This window comes from Anser anser, assembly GCF_964211835.1.
Source record: "Anser anser genome assembly, chromosome: 10".
NCBI classification, from domain to species: domain Eukaryota; kingdom Metazoa; phylum Chordata; class Aves; order Anseriformes; family Anatidae; genus Anser; species Anser anser.
Genome location: NC_139730.1, coordinates 25,406,657 through 25,426,878, shown reverse-complemented (window position 1 = coordinate 25,426,878; position 20,222 = coordinate 25,406,657). Strand labels below are relative to the sequence as shown.

At 39.8% G+C, this 20,222-nt stretch overlaps 2 pseudogenes across 2 annotated transcripts in view; one reads left to right on the top strand and one right to left on the bottom strand.

The window, feature by feature from the left end:
* Nucleotides 1-20,222, bottom strand: part of LOC310904789 (ubiquitin carboxyl-terminal hydrolase 42-like) — a 251,468-nt pseudogene that overhangs the window by 19,031 nt on the left and 212,215 nt on the right. The window lies entirely within an intron of this gene.
* Nucleotides 88-6,250, top strand: LOC310904764 (ubiquitin carboxyl-terminal hydrolase 42-like; annotated as a pseudogene). The gene is made up of 8 exons: nucleotides 88-115; nucleotides 484-586; nucleotides 750-810; nucleotides 967-1,037; nucleotides 1,572-1,654; nucleotides 2,886-2,997; nucleotides 3,358-3,525; nucleotides 6,152-6,250. The product of its transcript is annotated as a ubiquitin carboxyl-terminal hydrolase 42-like (transcript).

The window sequence follows — 20,222 nt, the reverse complement described above, 5'->3', positions numbered from 1 at the left end:
CAGTAGTCTTTTAGATTTCTCATCACAAAATGCACTTGAATACAGGCTTAATGGATATTTTTATTCTATAAAGTTGTGTGAAATGAAATGTTAGGAGACTGTTGGGACAAGGAAAGTGGATATTGTATCTATAGTTTAAATGTTACTTATATGTTTGTTTGTAGTTATGTCTGTTTCGCTAGACTGGGATGCTTTCTTCTTTCACTCTTCAGGTCGTGAACAAGATTTTTGCATGATGTGCACGATGGAGACTCACATTAACCAGGCCCTGCGTTGCACTGTTGATGCCATCGAGCCTACGCGTGTTATCAATAATCTCAGTCGTAAGTGGCTTCAGATGTGTTTCTTTTTCAGCATCTTGTAATCTTCAAATAATTATTTGATGTGTATAAATGGTTTTAACACTGTAAAGAAGAGAGATTTTAGAAACAGGAGAATTACTTCATTTTTAAATGAGGTGAATACTATCATCTTCTTATTTAGGAATAGGACAACATTTCCGTTTTGGCAGTCAAGAAGACGCACACGAGTTCTTGCGCTATACTGTTGATGCTATGCAGGAAGCGTGCTTGAATGGAAGCACCAAGTAAGCATAAACAAATTCACTTTTATACGTTCTCTAGCACCTTTTAGGCCTTTATTTACTATCAAAACTGAAAGTCTAGGTCATCCTTGGTTTTCATAAAACTCTTTGAAGAGTTAACTGTGTGCCTTAAATCTTCTGAGGTCTGATTATAATTTATTTCCAGATTGGACAGATCTTCTCAAGCTACCACCATCAAATATTTGGAGGATTTCTAAGATCAAGAGGTACTTTTAAAAATATTCCTGTCCTTAGAACTGATCTGTGTCTTTTGTCGGTAGTAAAGCAGTCTGTAGTTTGTCTGAAGTAGTATCTATCGACAACTTGAATGTGGACAGTTAGTCTCCTTCACGTGTTGTTAAGCATTTATATTTTGCTTCCAGTGAAGTGCTTGAATTGCAAAGCAGTTTCGGATACGTATGAGGCATTTCTTGATATCACTTTGGATGTAAAGGTAGGAGGTTTTGTAAATATAATTCATGATGTTTAAGTACATGTATAACTTTCTAAATTAAACTTGTTTAACTTAAAAAACCAAACCACGTACAATGTTAAAATATAAGAGCTTGGTGGTGGTTAGAAAGTGGATTGGACTTTGTCCTTCTGTGGAACCCCTGTAAATAGTCTCCACGTCTGCATTGGGTTTAAGGGGAAAGAATTTTATTGCTGCGCAAAGTATAATACTGTCACACTTCTTTGTTGTTCTACCTCAATATACGTCTAATTGTTAGACTGTTGGATTTGTTGCCAGTATTGATGACAAAGCACACTATAGATGCTGTCTGCGTTACTGGAAAATGATTTGTTTCAAAGTAGAATGACTTCCAGGTGAGGTAAACGCTGAGCATGCTCTTTCTGCCTCCTTCTTGACAGTGCTCATAGTAGATCGCTTAAGTATGTGTTAGTCAGGTTCTCTTATAAACTCCTAGTGCGTCTCTGGAATTTTGAATTTACAGTGACTTTACGCTCTTCTCTCTCGCTCCTCTAGGCGGTTTCATCTGTTACCAGAGCTCTAGAACTATTTGTGAAACCTGAAGAGCTGGATGGAGAGAATTGCTATAAATGTAGCGAGTGAGATCATTACTAATTATGTCTTAATACTAGATATTAGTTTTATATATTGCATGACTTAGAGCGTAAGTTATCCTTTAACTTCATTTAGAAATAAGGAGACGCAGCTTTGTTGTTGTTGTTGTTGTTGCTTCGTTTCGTAGTAGTGGTGAGCTGAAGCAAGGAGCTATGGAGAATGATTTGGAGTGGAAGGCAGCAGCAAGTTCCTGCAGGTCCTAGCGTTCACTGTGAAACAAAGTTAGATTGAGTGTCAGGGAATGTGAGCTGGCTCTGTGGTAATGAATGTTAGCAGCCTGTGCTGGCTCTCTAAACAGCGTCTTGCACAGCTCTTGAACTGTGAAACCTGTCGATGTGGACTAATGTCCGAAATGAGCTCCCTTAAGCCTAACCCGTGCACAGGGAAAGCCTATTGAGTTCAGGCGCTCTCTGTGCTGATCAATATGTAAGATGTTTCTACGTATGTGAGAAACAATTGAACATTTGCATAAGATGGTTTGGCAAAACAAGCTGTTAGTCAAACATCCCCTCAGAAAAGCACAGAGTGCCCGGCTCAGTTCTGTAGGATTCATGCCTGACCCCTCTAAATGAAAAATGCAGTATCCACTTCTTGTTGTTGGATACTAAGGAAATTAGGGTGTCGAATCAAGAGCGTCCAATAGGTTATTAAAGCAATTTAATCCCAGGTTCGTCTTGGCCTGCGGATCCTAGAAAGCAACATGCAGCGTATTCAGGATTCTCATAAGTGATGTCTGAGGAAGAGAAAGAACTGTAATAGCACCTCACATCTGAATTGCATGGTCCTTCCTTAATGTGCTCTTTGAGGTGTGATCGGTTCAGTCACACTTAAAGCCAGAATTTTCCGTCTTTTTGTGAGTTTAAAAGGAAAGGCCTTGCACATGTACAGTACTTTTTCCATTGCTGATGACTGTTATTAGTCTTATATATAACTCATCTTTAATATTTTTTGTTTATATTTTATAACTCCCTGGTAATACGCTTTCGTGAGAGATCCTGTTCCCGCTGTGCTCTGAGTTGTTGGTAAAACTTACCTTCTTCTCTGTATTAACAAACGTGACAAGCAGTGCATGGGTTTATGAAAAGAAAAAACCAAACATATGATGCAAGTAAATATCATTCAAATAGCATAAGCATGCGTGAGACATTAAAACGAGTTTGTTTTGAGGGCGAAAAAGATGATGCTTTCAAACACTTGTCTCTGCTTGTTTTCAAGGTGTAAAAAGATGGTTCCTGCATCCAAGAGATTTACCATACACCGTTCTTCCAACGTTCTCACAATATCACTGAAAAGATTTGCAGATTTCACAGGTGGAAAGATCAACAAGGTATATTTCCCGCTGTAATGCAACTTTGTCATCATGTAATGGGACATCCCCCAAAGCTGAAAGTTGTTAATATTTTCAGACAATAATTGTAGACTAACGACTATGGCTTATTCTTTCTCTTAATATCAGTAAAGTTCCTGCTTGACAAGAAGCATATACTTTCCTCTGAGAAGGCTAATTCATCAGAAAACAGTTGTCTGCAACTTCTAGTATTAAACGTTGCTTATGGGAAGACTTATTTTTAGTGAATCAAGAGATATATTCATATAATTCCAGTCTCTGTTTTTTGGAAGTGTTTTTCTCTGGCTAGTCCGCGAAGTACTCTGATATAATTTTTCTATCTTCTTGGTCTCTCTTTAGGAGGTAAAATATCCTGAGTATTTGGACCTCCGAGCCTACATGTCTCAATCAAGTGGAGAACCACTCATCTATGCCTTATATGTGGTGCTGGTGCATCATGGTATCAACTGTCGCTCAGGACACTATGTATGCTACATAAAGGTAGAAGTCAGCATCATTTCTAACAGGGTAAAGGTTGTGCTGGCAAACCAGTTCAAGTGTTACTAGTAGTACTGTTTCTAGGGAAAAAGATTTCATTATATGTTTATTTGACACGTGTGTATTTTATTGCTATCTGTGATTTCATTTGGAAAACATGCAATTCATCTATAGATATCGTTGTCTTTATTTGCAGGCTGGTAATGGACTTTGGTATCAGATGAATGATGCAAAAGTAGTCCGTACTGACATTAAAAGAGTTCTTGGTCAGCAAGCTTACTTACTTTTTTATATCAGGTAATAACAAGTATTCAAATGTGTTCAGAAGAGATTTACTCTCCTGTTATTGATACTTTTCTTTTTGCAAGTGTTTTTCTTTCTCTCCCAGGAAAAGATGATTATTTCTCTAATTCAGTTCTGTCTAACCTGAAATTCTCTGTCATTTATTATCTTTTGTTGCTTGGCCTTAAACTGCAGCACTTGTGTAAATTGCTGTATATGTGTTATCTGTAGCTGGCTAATTTAGAGAAGGAGAGAAATGAAGGCCATCTGTGGTGTAAGAATGAATTATTGCTCTGAAAGTGATAGTCATAGTAGGAAGACTGTTACCTACTTTTCAGTTTGTAGTCTTGGCTAAGTCTTCTGTAGAGAAGGCTTCCATGTTGTATGAACTGTTCCTATAAAATTGTAAGATGGGATTTAATCCAAGAGTAGGCCGAAAGAAAAACTAAACTGAGATCACTGCTCTTTTCTGAAGGCGCTATGATTTGACGCTCGGAGAACGTGCTTTTTACTTAGCAGCACCATCTTATCCCTGTTCATTCCCCCCTGGTTCATTAGCCCCCTGGGAGGCTAACAGTAAGCAGGCTGGATTTCTGGGACCACGACTTCCTCCTCATATGATTAAGGTAATTTAGGGAAGCGGGAGGGCAGATAATGGCACCAAACGGACAGTGGGTTTGGGGTTTGGTGTGGGGTTTTTTGTTTGGTTTTTGGCATCTTTGTTTTGTTTTCCTTCCCACGCTGCAGCTGTCTTCACAGCCCTCATGCTACAGCCAGAGTCATTCAAACAGTGGTTACTGCTGAATTGCGCAGCCATGCAACTCCACTGTTTATACCTCCTAGACAGCTTTGTAAAGCACAGAGAGCTACGCTCTTTGACAATTTAAGTAGAGTGTACTAATCCTCGAATCATTTAAAAGAGGACTTGTTTTTCCTATCGACGTCACTTTAGCTAAGACAGGGAAACCAAATTGTCTTATTCCTGAGCACCAGAACAATTATTCCAGGCTTTTTGGGGTATGTTTAAAGGGGAAACTAAATATATTTGGGAATAGCTTTAGGTAATGTTAAGTTGTTTGGATGGTTTTCAAAAATGATGTTAATTTGATATCAATATGCAGTAAACCAAAAGCAGGAATTAAATACACTTATGGGACTTGCATTTATCTTTTAAGGGCAGTGTTTTTTGCTTTTTAGGTGTTAAGACCATTTGTAGAAATACTTAGTAGGAGAATGACATGTTTAAAAATGTTAAATGGAGTGTTTGCATTAACCCGTCTTGCAATTTCTTCTTTTTAAATACAGAATTCAAGTCGTTTAAATGGAAATGGATCCATAAAAGAGGATGCAAATACCACTGGTGTCACCCGAAAAAGGCCATCTTCAGCACCACCAATGGCCTGTGTTCAAAAACAGGCGATTACCAGGCCTTCAATTACTGATACGTCAAAAAACCAGAAGATCACCATCAGTATTCACAATAAATTGCCTGCTCGTCAGACTGTGTCACAGCCTGACTGTCTTAGCAGTGCTGTGGAGGATGAAGATCTCTACAAGGCTGTTCCTTCATCCACAATCACAAATTCGGTAAAGCAAATGAAGCAAATACAAATACAAAAAAAAAAAGAGTTTCTGCTGAAATTTTTGTGGAGCCAAAGGTGAATGGAAATCCTAAACTCAGCTCTGATAACACAGTCCCTTACGGTGCAGAATCTTCAGGAAAATCTGAGGAGGAGTCAAAGGGCTTATTTAAAAGGAATTGCAATGCAATGTGGAATTTTGGTTGGAAAGGTAGTCCGTACATTGCAGAATTCCCATTCTTCCTGTCAGAATGCTGATGAAGGAAGATCCCAGCATGAGCTGCCAAACACTGATTCACTGAATGGTGCTATTAGTTTAGTTCATGAATCTAAAGAAAACGGACTGAAACTTGATGATTCCACTTGCCAAGTTGAACCTGTTAAACCTTGTGAGATGTTCTTTTCTAAAACAAATGGATTGCTTGAAACATAGTAGTTTGCTCCATCGAGAATTTCTCACCCACGATGTATTCGGGAGTGTTTATCATGTTCCTAATTCAGGCGAAATGCTGAGAAAACACAGCACAAATTTGATCGTAACCCTTTGTGATATTATGCCATTAGAATTTGCAGAGCTGAGCTGACATTAGAACTTGTCAGCTTAAGCTGAGCTGAGATAAAAATTCTTAAGTTTCATAAAGTAGATTTTGGGAGGTGAGTTGGCGTTATCTTTGAAGTGTAGATAATGCATACAACACAAAGCGATCTTGCTTAGCATTTAATGTAGAAATTCTGAGAAGACTAGTCCTCAGCACAAATGGTATTTTTTCTGTCTGCTGACTTGTGCGTTTTAGTTGCAGATGCCTGGAGCTATGCCTCCAGTCCCTCGAGAAGTCATCATGGAATCCCTCACGGCCAGCCAGCTGAACAGCTTGTCAGAGGAAAGAAGGTAAAATGAGCACAGTCTGATTAAGACAAGATTTTATGGAAGTTCATTGCGGTTTTATCTGTCTACTAATACTATTTAATGGAAGGATTTAAATCAGTAGAATTCCGTACTGTATGGCCAGTGTTGCGAACAGAACTAATGATCGACACTGTGCATAGCACTCTGATGCAGGCTGGTGCCTCGCGGAGAACTTGTGTTTCTTCATAGAATGTTTTTCCATTTTTCTCCATTATCTGGAGAAACATTGGCTGTTCCCCCGTCGCCCCCACCCCTTTTTTCTCAGAGCAGCAGGTGGAGGGAAACGGAAACGTGTTTTTACTTTGTGCAGTGTCCCGGGACCTCCGAAATCTACTGAGAATGATGAATACCTTGAACAGTACCAATGTGATGACCGTGGAGACAAGGAGAAACCAAGAAGATCAAAAGAACATGAACTGATTTCAGAAGAAAATGTTTTCTACATCAAAGAGTCTTCTGAGACTGGTGAGAAATTGCGGCAAACTTCCCCTCTAAAGTCTGACACTGAATGTAGTTCTAAAAACCTTTCCTCCTTAGCTATTACAGATAGATGCCAAGATACAAAGGACGAGACTAAAAAAACTGACAAAGAGCGTTACCAGAGAAAGAGGGAACATTCTCCTACTGAAGAGAAGGAGAGTCAAAAAGATGGTCATTCCAGCAAGAGAAGGTGCTCTCGGAGTGTGGAAGTTGTTAAGCAAAAGCGTCGCAAGCAGGAGTATTGGGAGGGAAGGAGGTACAGATCTTCCCATAGTGAAAGGAACAGCCCTGATAATGGCAGAAGACCAGTAAAATATTCAAAGTACAGATCTCGAAGCAGAGGAAGATCAGAACAAGATAGCGCTAGATATTACCATTCCAAAGGGGAAAGAAGTTGGAGCAGAGAAAGATACTATCAAGATGAACCACGGAAATGGGAAAAATGTAGCTATTACAAGGATTACTATTCACCTCATGCAGCAGGAGACAGTAGAGAGAGAAAGTTCTCTCACGGTGATAAAGACTTTGACAAATTGACTCAGACTTACTCCAGCAGGTCACATAAGCGTTATCATTACAAAAGCAGATGGCCTCAAGGTTCCCTCTTGCGAGAGGAAGATGTACATCACTTTAGCACACCCAGAGCAGACTCACATCGTTGCTCAGTAGCTCAGCAACATTCTGGAAAACATTCGCGTGAGAGACATGCACTTCCACCTGTGTCAGCTCATTTGGAGAACTGTCGCCAGAAAAAGGCAAAAGAAGGAAACAGAAAAAGACAATATACTCGTGCAGAAGGTAGTGAAAGTGAAATAGAAAGGCAACGCAGAAAGGTAGAAAAGGAGGTTTTAGGTGGTGAAAACATGAAAAAATATAAGAAGTTCTAGAAGAAAAAGAAGTCTGAAGATAAACAGGGAGAGAAGGATTCCAAGTAAGCAGGGATTCCAGCCTAATCAGCATTTTTTTTCCTAATTCTTTTCTGGGTGCTTCTCATGTTTTGTTTTTTTTTTTCATAGTTTCTGAGTTATTTAGATAGCATAATCTGGCTGGGGATCATGACTGGGGATCATTAGGTTGATCAGTGAAGACAGGAAAGGTATTGCTGAATTGTGTCAGAGCACTAGCTTTGGACCACGTAGTTCGAATCACATCTGCACACCATTCTGGATTAGGTTAAAATATTTTTTTTTTTTTACTTGCACATATTCCAGAACTAACCATTGTTAATGATCTGTGTACCAACCAGGACCCATGGTCCTTCAATCTGAGGGCTTAAGTTTGCTGCATCTAAAGGAAGTTACATGTGCACAAAGTACCACAAAATAGCTGACATGCGGCAAATCATCGCCTGTGGTAAAATAAATAAAGTTTCCTGTATGCAACAAGTGCCACATCTTTTTTTCCCTTTTTAACTTGCATGTTTCTTTCAGACTTTATGATTTGTATTTCTCTGCGCTCCACTTTGACAATGCCAATCGCAAGCGTAACAAAAAGAAGAAAAAGGAGAAACATCAGGAAAGTGAAAGGCTTCTTGGAACACTTAGATCCTCGTTTCCAGAAGAAAACCCGGGAGAAGAAGGAAGAATCCCATCCTCCAGATGGCTCTTTATGAGAGCAATGCAGAAGTGAGGGCAGTAAACAACCTCACAAGGAAGGGAAGCCTTCCAGTGCAGGTGAAAGGAAGAAACATCGCATCCAGCGAGTATATTAAAGGTAAGCGGCTGCAGCATGTTTATGGGATTCCTTTTAGATTAATCTAGAGATTATCTAAAACAGTCTTTAAATGCTTGATGACTGAACAGTCTGCTGGATATTAAAATATGTTTTGAAAAATATGTTTCAAATGTTGTTTTTTCAGCGGTGTGGGGAGAACAAATACAGTGGCTATGAATATTTTGGCTATTATTCAGAACAGCATGTGGAGGGATATGTAAACTATGTAATATGTAAAAATATGTACTATGTAAAAATCCTGCTTTTTTTCTCCTTTTTGTTTTTTTTTTTTGTCTTTTTCTTTTTTTCCCTGCTATTATAGGTTTAAGAATATAGAGGAATGCGCTGATGGAAGCCATGTAAAGAGTCTCCAAATTTGCATTGGGTTTAAGCGGAAAGAATTTTATGTCTGCACAAATTATGATACTGTCATACTTCTTTGTTGTTCTACCTCAATATACATCTAATTGTTAGACTGCTGGATTTGTTGCCAGTATTGATGACAAAGCACACTATAGATGCTGTCTGCGTTACTGGAAAATGATTTGTTTCAAAGTAGAATGACTTCCAGGTGAGGTAAACGCTGAGCATGCTCTTTCTGCCTCCTTCTTGACAGTGCTCATAGTAGATCGCTTAAGTATGTATTAGTCAGGTTCTCTTATAAACTCCTAGTGCGTCTCTGGAATTTTGAATTTACAGTGACTTTACGCTCTTCTCTCTCGCTCCTCTAGGCGGTTTCATCTGTTACCAGAGCTCTAGAACTATTTGTGAAACCTGAAGAGCTGGATGGAGAGAATTGCTACAAATGTAGCGAGTGAGATTATTAACTAATTATGTCTTAATGCTAGATATTAGTTTTATGTATTGCATGACTTAGAGCATAAGTTATCTTTTAACTTCATTTAGAAATAAGGAGACGCAGCTTCGTTGTTGTTGTTGTTGCTTCATTTTGTTTAAACAACTGGTGCACGGAAATAATCCCAAACTTGAAAACATTACATCTGTTTTGGAAATCTAAGAAGAGTGGCTATTAGCTGATATTGGACTTTTCTCGTAGCATTGTCTGCACCATGGCTTGTCAAGCTTCCTAGGCGTGTAGCTGCATGCTGAAATATTCATATTGGCAGAAGTGAAAAGACATGCCCAGTAAGTAGTGGTGAGCTGAAGCAAGGAGCTGTGGAGAATGATTTGGAGTGGAAGGCAGCAGCAGGTTCCTGCAGGTCCTAGCGTTCACTGTGAAACAAAGTTAGATTGAGTGTCAGGGAATGTGAGCTGGCTCTGTGGTAATGAATGTTAGCAGCCTGTGCTGGCTCACTAAACAGCGTCTTGCACAGCTCTTGAACTGTGAAACCTGTCGATGTGGACTAATGTCTGAAATGAGCTCCCTTAAGCCTAACCCGTGCACAGGGAAAGCCTATTGAGTCCAGGCGCTCTCTGTGCTGATCAATATGTAAGATGTTTCTACGTATGTGAGAAACAATTGAACATTTGCATAAGATGGTTTGGCAAAACAAGTTGTTAGTCAAACATCCCCTCAGAAAAGCACAGAGTGCCCGGCTCAGTTCTGTAGGATTCATGCCTGACCCCTCTAAATGAAAAATGCAGTATCCACTTCTTGTTGTTGGATACTAAGGAAATTAGGGTGTCGAATCAAGAGCGTCCAATAGGTTATTAAAGCAATTTAATCCTAGGTTCGTCTTGGCCTGCGGATCCTAGAAAGCAACATGCAGCGTATTCAGGATTCTCATAAGTGATGTCTGAGGAAGAGAAAGAACTGTAATAGCACCTCACATCTGAATTGCATGGTCCTTCCTTAACGTGCTCTTTGAGGTGTGATCGGTTCAGTCACACTTAAAGCCAGAATTTTCCGTCTTTTTGTGAGTTTAAAAGGAAAGGCCTTGCACATGTGCAGTACTTTTTCCATTGCTGATAACTGTTATTAGTCTTATATATAACTCATTTTTACTATTTTTTGTTTATATTTTATAACTCCCTGGTAATACGCTTTTGTGAGAGATTCCTGTTCCCGCTATGCTCTGAGTTGTTGGTAAAACTTACCTTCTTCTCTGTATTAACAAACGTGACATGCAGTGCATGGGTTTATGAAAAGAAAAAACCAAACATATGATGCAAGTAAATATCATTCAAATAGCATAAGCATGAGTGAGACATTAAAAGGAGTTTGTTTTGGGGGCGAAAAAGAAGATGCTTTCAAACACTTGTCTCTGCTTGTTTTTAAGGTGTAAAAAGATGGTTCCTGCATCCAAGAGATTTACCATACACCGTTCTTCCAATGTTCTCACAATATCACTGAAAAGATTTGCAGATTTCATAGGTGGAAAGATCAACAAGGTATATTAAGAATATACCTTAAGAATATAGAGAAATGGTCTGCTTTTATTTTCATTTTCTCTTTTTTTCATTTTTCTCTTAATATCAGTAAAGTTCCTGCTTGACAAGAAGCATATACTTTCCTCTGAGAAGGCTAATTCATCAGAAAACAGTTGTCTGCAACTTCTAGTATTAAACGTTGCTTATGGGAAGACTTATTTTTAGTGAATCAAGAGATATATTCATATAATTCCAGTCTCTGTTTTTTGGAAGTGTTTTTCTCTGGCTAGTCCGCGAAGTACTCTGATGTAATTTTTCTATCTTCTTGGTCTTTCTCTAGGAGGTAAAATATCCTGAGTATTTGGACCTCCGAGCCTACATGTCTCAATCAAGTGGAGAACCACTCCTCTACGCCTTATATGCGGTGCTGGTGCATCATGGAATCAACTGTCGCACAGGACACTATGTATGCTACATGAAGGTAGAAGTCAGCATCATTTCTAACAGGGTAAAGGTTGTGCTGGCAAACCAGTTCAAGTGTTACTAGTAGTACTGTTTCTAGGCAAAAAGATTTTCTGAAATAACCCCAAACTTGAAAATGGGATCTTGTATAAAATCTTAAGCTGTGATTGACTCTCTGCTTAAGAGAGGTCAAACGTGTACCTACTGAGAAGCTAGGTGATAAGTGTTTTTGTACACTTATAAGTGGTCATTTTGTAAAGAGACTGCTGAAAAATCTGAACAGCGCTGCTGCAGAACTCTGAATGGGGGGCTAGCAACTGTCTTAACTGATCTGGAATCTTGAGTTTACTTTTCAGTGGACAGGAGGAGAGTCTCTCAAGGCAAACAGAGAGAGAAATAACACCCGATACTCATGTCAACATAAATTTATGCTCAGAGTGTAGGTGTAGGAACAGCGTCGGTATGTATATGGAACATCGGGAGAGGAAACTATATCGGTATTTACAGCTTTTCTACTTCCTTGTCAGAGAGACGTTATCTCCAAATTAGAAATTGATGTATTTTGAATGAGGGCTGGTGGATCGGATTTATTCTTACTAGTGTTAATATTTGCTCTTGATTAGTACTTAATATCTGGTAACGCATCAATCAATCGTCAAAAATAAACTTAAAAATGTGTAAGGCTTATCTCGTTGGTCGATACAAAGACCAAGGTCTTTTCTCTTTTCTCTTTTTTTTTTTTTCCCAGTATTGTTTTTCTGTTTTCCTTCTCACTGCAGTCTTCATTTTGTTTCTTGTCCCTTAAGTATGTTTTCAATGTGTTGTTGAAACATTTTCCCTTTCAATGCGAAAAAAGGAGCTGTCACTGGTGTCTGCAAGTTGAAGACTGGAGCTTATCTGAAAATCACTGAGCCCAAGAGCTGTCACCTTAGTCTTCCAATAGGACAAGGATGTCTTCGTTTCTCAGTTAAATGCATTTTTCAGGTTTGTGTATTATTTTCTCAGGAATGGAAAGTGTGCGCACAATTTGCCAGTTGTGGGACTAGGAGTTCTCTTATTTCCTGTGCTTTGTTTAACCTGTCTTAAGTTTAATGGATAGCAATCAAGGTGTACTAGAAATCTGAAAACACTTTATGCTTTGTTCTCTCAGTCATTTTGGTATAACAAACTAGCTTATGGTTTAAACCCTCCATTAGGTTAGCATTTTCCCTAAATGTAACAAGTCCCTGTGTGCTACAGGAAGACAGTAACAAAAAATTAAGTATAGATATTCATCCTGCCATTATTCAGCTTCTGCCTATGGACAGACAATTACACTTATTTAAAGCGGTATCATCTTGAAACCTAATCAGCATGTTAGAAAGCACTTAGTTATCGGCTTTTGTCCTGGAGGGCTGAGGTTTGTTTTGTTTTGTTTTACATTCAGCATTTCCTTTTCTAGCTTCCATTCCCCTGTTGTTTTGCATGAGGAAAACATGCAGCTTTACAAAGTAGAACGGAAAGAGATGCTTTTCAGTCTAACTTTTCAGTTTTTTGTAGGAGTTTTAAATGTGGTGGGTGCAAAACAGCATAAGTACTGCTGCCAAAGTTATATTCAAACAAGTATTTCGTGGAGAAGCAGAAGAAGCCCAGGGAGAAATAAATTTACAAACATGCTCTTCATGCTCTCCTTTCCCAAGATTTCTCTGAGATATATCCCATAGTCTTTGGGTTTTGAGGTATGTGGTTCCCAGGAGTGAAAAGGAGGGCCAAACAGCTCTCCTCTCGGATCTCAACGTGCCAGGGCTTTAGTGTACTGCCACTTATGGCTCCGCTTTTCACCTGGAAAAAGCGACCTCATGCTGTAAACTGAGGAGCCCTGCAATTGTTCTACTTGGGTTTTTTTTTTTTTTTTTTTTTTTTCCCCTGCTCGTATAGGCTTAGAAATGTGCTGATGAAACAATAAAAAAGCCAGCTTGGTACATCTCCTTACAAAAAAATAAATACAAACTTGAGCTCCTGATTGGCTTCATGCTGAACTCTGTGCTGTTCTTGTCGTAATCTTGGTCTCTCAGTAGATAATATGGTTTAATTACGAATAGAATCATGTGATGAAGAAGATCTCACACTGCAACAAATTCAGCATCTCAAATGAAATTTTACATTTTCCGTGATTTTCTTTCTGAGCAGAAGTGTGTAGTATTAAATATATATATATATATATCTGTGATGAAGCCACGGTCGCAGTTACTCAGATATCTTAATAAGCACTTGCAGGAAGATAAATTGCTGCATCTTTTAGCATTATTTAATTGTAGGGTTAGAGACATGTTGATTCAACAGAGCTGTAAAGTTTCTAAGAGGTCACTTTGAAAAATACCAGCTAAATTACTGGCAAGACTGCACCCGTTCTTAAAAACAAACAACCCCCCCAAATCATCTGTTTTCCTCTTACAGGTAACTGAAGTAATCCCCGAAGAAGACAGTTCACTATCGAAAGGAAAGTTTTATTTTTAAACATTTTCTACATTTTATACCTAGCCACAACTTAACAACCAGTTAACAGTCGGTGACAATCCTGTTCAGTGTTGAAAATGTCATTCTGGCATAGGAAACAAAGGACTTCATCTTCTTGCTTTACAGCTGAATGTCTTCTACATAATGTTTGGAGAAGTGAAATCTTGGAAGAGGTTTTCAAAAACTCTGCCCGGTTTGGATGATGAAGTAAATTGCCATAGTCAGTAGATTCTGGCACTGACAAGTTCCTTCAAGCTAAAGAGGGAGTGCGATTGTTGCAGAGCATGTCTGTGTTTTGAGACAGGGACGACCACAAGTTTTAATCTTAAAATACGACATGGAGGGGAGGCTGGTTGTTCACACATTCTTGCAAACATTAATACAATCTGTCCCATTATCAAGAACAAAATTAGGGACTGAACGGAGGTCTTTCAAATACCAGTGTTGCAAAAATAGACTTTTTATGCTACTAATGTCAAAAGAATCCTGATTGTACTAAACTGTGTCTCTTCTAGCTGATAAATCAGGAATAGCACAGAAGAAAATGCGTTTGCTCTAATGCTCTTTGGGCTTCGGTGAATTCTCTGGCCAGCAGATGGCGAACTCGCTTATTCTAAACCAGTCAAAAGTATAGGGAGAAAGTAAATGTCTTGCACACATTACACAAGTCCAGGGCATTGGGATCACTGGGCTACATGAGTGAAAGAGATGTACCCCAACAGTACCCCACTTAGATACGCTGCTTGCAACATAAGCAGGATGGGAGGGCTGTGCAAAGCAATTTTGGTAAATTGAGGAATTCATGTATTTCATCAAGCCTAAAGATACTAATTAGTTTCATGTGGGGGAAGGTCAGTCTTTCAAAGAAAAGAAAAAACATCTCTTAAGCAGGATTTTCTGAATGGTGGAATCTAATCTGAAAAAAGGCCACTTCAGCAGGTTATTTATTTATAGCAGGTTATTTATTTATTTATTTATTTATTACTGTATTGAACCTCTCAAGTAAGCTAGGAGCAGACTAGGAACAACTGAGGACTTGTTAGAGTGTGCCTTTTCACCTGGACTCATGTTACTTTGAATAAATTAACAAGGATAGCTAGTGATAATTTGTGATTTAAGGAAATTCCAGATACGTGAGAGAAAGAGCAGCGTTAAAGCAGTTAAATTCCTGCTCTCTCTAATAAGTGCTCTCTCTAGCCAGTTTCTGAACGCTTCTGTTCTGTGGCTAGGATTTGGTCAGCTTGACCACAAGATCACTAGTAAAACAAGGATGCCGTCCAGTCAAACCTTCAAATGAATGCAACTTACCTAAGGTCTACCGTTTGCTATCAAAGCAGGTAGCTTTGTCCTAATATTCTGTACAGTTGACCAAGTTTAGCATGGAACTGAAATGCAGTCAGTTTAATGGGAGGGCTTTGGAAGCTGCCTTCTCCAGTCAGTTCAGCCCTGTAGTCAGAGAGCAGATCAAGCCGTGTGCAGGCTTGTGACTTCTCTCTTTAGAAAGAAAACCACTGAGCCAGACAGTTCCATGTTGAGTATCACAACAGGGAATGACATTTCTTCCCTTTGTCTTTCAGATGCAGAGCTTACTGATGGAAACCTTCAATACTCAGACTAAACCTACCATCAAAATGGACGACCTTTTTACCATCCAAACCAACCATTTTTCCATCAAACCCAACACCTTGGGTTTTGAAATGAAACTGGTAAGCCACAAGTCTTTATTGAATCTATTTTGCAGTGAAAGGGTTTTCTCTGTAACCTGATCATTTAAACTGTTGTGCTTAAAAGAAGGTCACTTGCAAGAGCGGTTATAATCCATGCTATAAAATCGAATCATCCTCTAGAAAGAAAAAAAAAAAGGAGCAATTATCTTGCATGTACTCTTGATAAAGGAGGAGCTACACAATGGTATATAGTTTGACACTTTATTTTTGAGAATGTCCAGGCTTAAGTAACAGCTCTTGATGATAAATGAAAAGATTAATACGCAGTGGATTTACACAGAACATTGCGTTTTTAACAATGATCGATACAGAGTATTTGTCATGCAAATCACCTGTGTACACCAAGAAATACTTATTTCAATATATATCTGTACAGTATTTACATTTTATATTTAAACTCTAACTCGAAACATTTTCCAAGAAAATACAGAAATGAAACTGGTAAGCCACAAGTCTTAATCTGCAGCATTTGGTCTACAACAGACCTGGCTTTTCCAGCAAGCGTATCTACATAGATATGTAACAAATCTTAAAAATAGGCATTGTTTTTATATATGAAGCATTATAAATGCTGCTTGGTTTATAAAGCTTCGGTTTTGTACCCGTTTAAAACTGTTCAAAATGTCAAGTGATTTAGAGCTTACTTTGTCAGAATATTTTAAAATTTAAGTCAGTCCAGGGGAGTTTAACTATTATATACAGTTCTCTCCCTAGATTGCACTGGCAACGGGGCAGCAATTTAATGCTAGAAATAATATACTTCCTGCTACGATCTCCTCAGTTACATGTTACTCTAAATAATTATTTCTGCAGGGTATAAGAACTTCAAATACAGCAAACGAACTCTCAAGGCGTTTCCTTTGTGCTTACAGGTAGACACCGTCGCCTGGCTGGATAAACAGATTTTCTTGAAGGTGTTATTTCAGCATATAAGAATTGATTAAAAAAAAAAAAAAAAGTGCTTCATGGCTTATTGGTTTTGTAATCTCACAGTTCTCCAGGAACACTTGATTTGCTGCATTTCACCATTACGCTCGTCAGTAGCACTGATTCTGGTTTATCACTATTTGCATTACAAATCTCCTTGTCCAAAGCCTAAACTGATGTATGCACTGCTTGAAAACAAAACGTGGTTGCAGAGCAGAAGACTCAAGTCATTAGGTTAGCAGCTGCGTAACCATACTGCTTTCCAAACATAAGATGTAGAGCTTATTGAGTTTCTATGAAGAGTTTAAACGGCTCCCATTAAGCAAAGATGTCCCCACACTGCTACTTCCTCTTAAGCAAGGATTCTACCTCCTTTGGCTGAGGCTTGCTCCCTTACATTCGAACATTCATCCAAGTAGCCTGCAATTCCACATTCGTGGGGGAAAGTCTATAGAATAGAAAAGGTTCCTCCAGTCTCTTCCTCTCAGCCTTTTTTTGAAGCATGCAATAAAGCAAAACATTCACAGGCTGACCTTCCATGCAAAACAAGGCAACTTAGTAAGACAGGAACCGCAAAACTGATTGCTCTTTAAAGTTAAAATGAGATTTGAAATAGATCAAGTTAGCAAGTGGTGTTAAGTCTGTAAGTTAGTCTGTTTTTGCCAGTGCAGCACAGTTCCCTATCATGTAGCCAGAGCTGCTTCTGTAGCTCCAAGAAGCAAAACTGCTTTGACAAAATACTGTGTCATGAAAGCATTCGTTGGTGCGGTAGGCACAGCTCAGGTTCAACAACTGAAAGACCATCAGAGTGGGACTGCAGAAAGATCTTTCAGAAGTTCCAAAAAAACATGTGGGGGTGGGAGTTTAGTTGTGTTAGATAACACAATCTTAGATAAAGATTTTGGTCTTAACGTAAAAGTAAGGGCGTCTACCGATTTCTTCAACTCCAACAACTGAAGCACAAGTCTGAAAAATCGCCTTTAAGAATGCAATGAAAATATTTAACTCTTCTGTATGTTCATAGTTTGTTGTCAAGCAAAGGAGTGAATGCTGATGCCTTAACTATCAACAGCTGTAGCTTACAGAAGGACTACACCTTCCTGTTTTTTTCCCTTTAAAAACGGTAAATGCATGTGAAATTATTTGGGGGTGTTTTCACATGCAAAGCCTAATGCAATGCGTGCAAGCCCTGTCATCTTCTTCCTTTAGTAGTGTCGCATTAAGGGGTGTAGCTGATTGACCGTTACGGGTCCGGTCGGCTTCAGGGTACTGAACTATCACGGCCACGGATCCACCAACAACGCAGCACGCCCTCGCTCTAGTCGCGTTCAAGGAGAACTGTCACGGCCAGGAACAATGCAATTAAGTGCAGTTTATTACGGCAACAGATACACAGGTCCTTTGGATTGCCAGTGATAAATTCACTGTCTGCAAAAGCAAGCTAGCATGCATGAAATGCACAGGTACACGGCCTAGGTATTAAGACGTTAAAAAGCATAAAGACGCTAGAGATTTCTAAGTTTCCGTGGAGACGCCTGGTATAACCAAGCGTTCAGATCTTACCTCGCAGCATCCCAGTGGGCGGGGGGGGGGGAGGGGTGAGAGGCTCAGCCTGTCGACTGATATCAGAAGGTATCCTTCGTGACAGTATCTTCCCCAACATTCCCTTTCTCTTAAGCCAATTTATATTATTTTCTATCTTTTAGGTGGAGCTTGAGTGACTCCAGTCATGCGTATCTTGGTTGTGATTGGTAGAAATTACCTCGCTTGCGTTTAAAGGTACAGGCTCCGAGAAATTCAGAGGATGTGCTCAGTGAGGGGTGGTTGCCCCTTGGAGGCGGGTAGCTTTTGGGATGGAGGGGTGCTTATAATGCCTAGTCACTTAAGGCAATTACTCCACAAGGAGTAACTTTACTCCTTTAACTTAACTACTTGAACTACTTTAAGCTTTAACTACAGCATATCTAAAACATAAGGAGGATGTTACTATGTAAAAAGCAGATGAAACCAGTCCTTAACTCTTACTGCTTATTGTGCGTGAGCAGACTGGCATGAGTTTTAGCTATACTGGCAAATATCAAAGCACACCTGTGTAGTCCCAAAGCTGGGAGAAAAGCAAGGAAACCTTGAAGAAAATAGGGAGGCCTGTAGCTTGTGTAGTCTTTTAGCTGAGAAAATAAGGAAGGAGAGAGACAGGTAGCCTTGAGCTAGCAGAAGCAAGGAAGAGAAGGGATAAAAGGGAAAAAACAAGAAGGAGAAAACCAGCTCCAGACTGGCCTGTAGTAACCTTTTGCTCATTAAGGGTCATTAACACATTAGAAATCACACCTGTCAAAATGATAATCCTTGCTAATGTGGGATTCGGTGTGTGTCCCCCTCCTCCTGTACCCCCTCCCCCCCGGTGTTCCTCTGTAATGCGCAAGCTCAGTAGAGATAAGTTAGGTGAGCTGTAATAACCAATCAAAAGGAGCCAAAGAGAGAGTTTTCACAAGTTTCCTGTGTATGAATGACGGTGATTCGAGTCAGAGGTGTGCTTGCTTTGTGAAAGATAGCCAAGTACCTGACTCTGCAGAGTTCTGTAATTAATTATGTAATTAAAAGACCTTGGTGTGCATTCCGACTCTGGGTGCTTATTGGCGCGGTGCACTGGGCACGAACTCGCGGACAACATCTGTACTCAGTGTGATGCCTACAGACAATCCTTTACTGTTGGGACCTGCATATTTTTCTGTGCCTTCAACACAAACCCTTTGGCACAACTAGTTCCCTACGTAGCTGCCAGTCCACCACTCAGTTGCACTTCTGAAGAGGAAAAGCTATTTCCCTCTAACGTAGGAGCACATACTCTAAATGCAAGCTTCACTCAGCTGGTCATTTACTGCAGGACAAGATTTGAAAACTGTTGTTGAGATTCTGTTGGGTTTTCTGCTTACAGAAAAATTAAGTGCCAAATCGCCCTCTACTCCGCTTTGTAGTGCTGCATTTAATGGAGATTCAAAGAATTTCATTTGCTCCTCCGTTTATGGACAACGAGCTGAAGGAACAGGTACAGCACATTAGCCTGGAATGCCTTCCCTCCCAACCAAAGTAAACTGGAGCTGTAACTAACACAAGCAGAAACAAGGCTTCCACGTTTTCAGCTGAATAAAGTTCCAACAAAATCATCCTCTGGGATTTGAAGCTTACTTCAAATTACATGCCAACAACTCTTTTCCCTGAAAGGTCTTGCCCAGTTCTTACGTCATAGTAAAGTGTATACCTATAAAATTTACAGTTAACGTCTTCACTTAGTTTGTCCAATTTTTGCATTATCGCTCAGCTGTGTGCTCATTTATAAGCTGATGCATGTATACAAGCTGCTGCTCAAGTCCTACGTCTTGTTTGCAATTCTTCGTTTCCTTGTTGCCAGCCTATTGTAAAGCGGATCCCTGCTGCTACTCGCTCTAGAAGAAAAGGAATCATCGGTTTGGTTACCAAATACCCGCTTCTGGAAACCAGAAGTGTTTTGGTCTCTCTTCCCTTCGAATGACTCCACACCTCTCATCAGATAATGGATTGCTGACCTAGAATCAGAGAACATCCCAAGGTGGAAAGGGCTCACAATAATGAGCGAGTCCAACTCCTGGCTCCACACAGGACCACCCCAAAAGCAGAGCCTATGTCTGAGAGCATTGTTCAAACACTTCTGGACCCCCGTCAGGCTCGGTGCCACGACCACTGCCCTGGGCAGCTGTCCCAGTGCCCGAGCGCCCTCTCAGGGCAGCACCTGAGGCGCACGGGGCTCGGCGGGGCGGCCCGGGAGGGGAGGAGGACGGCGGGGCG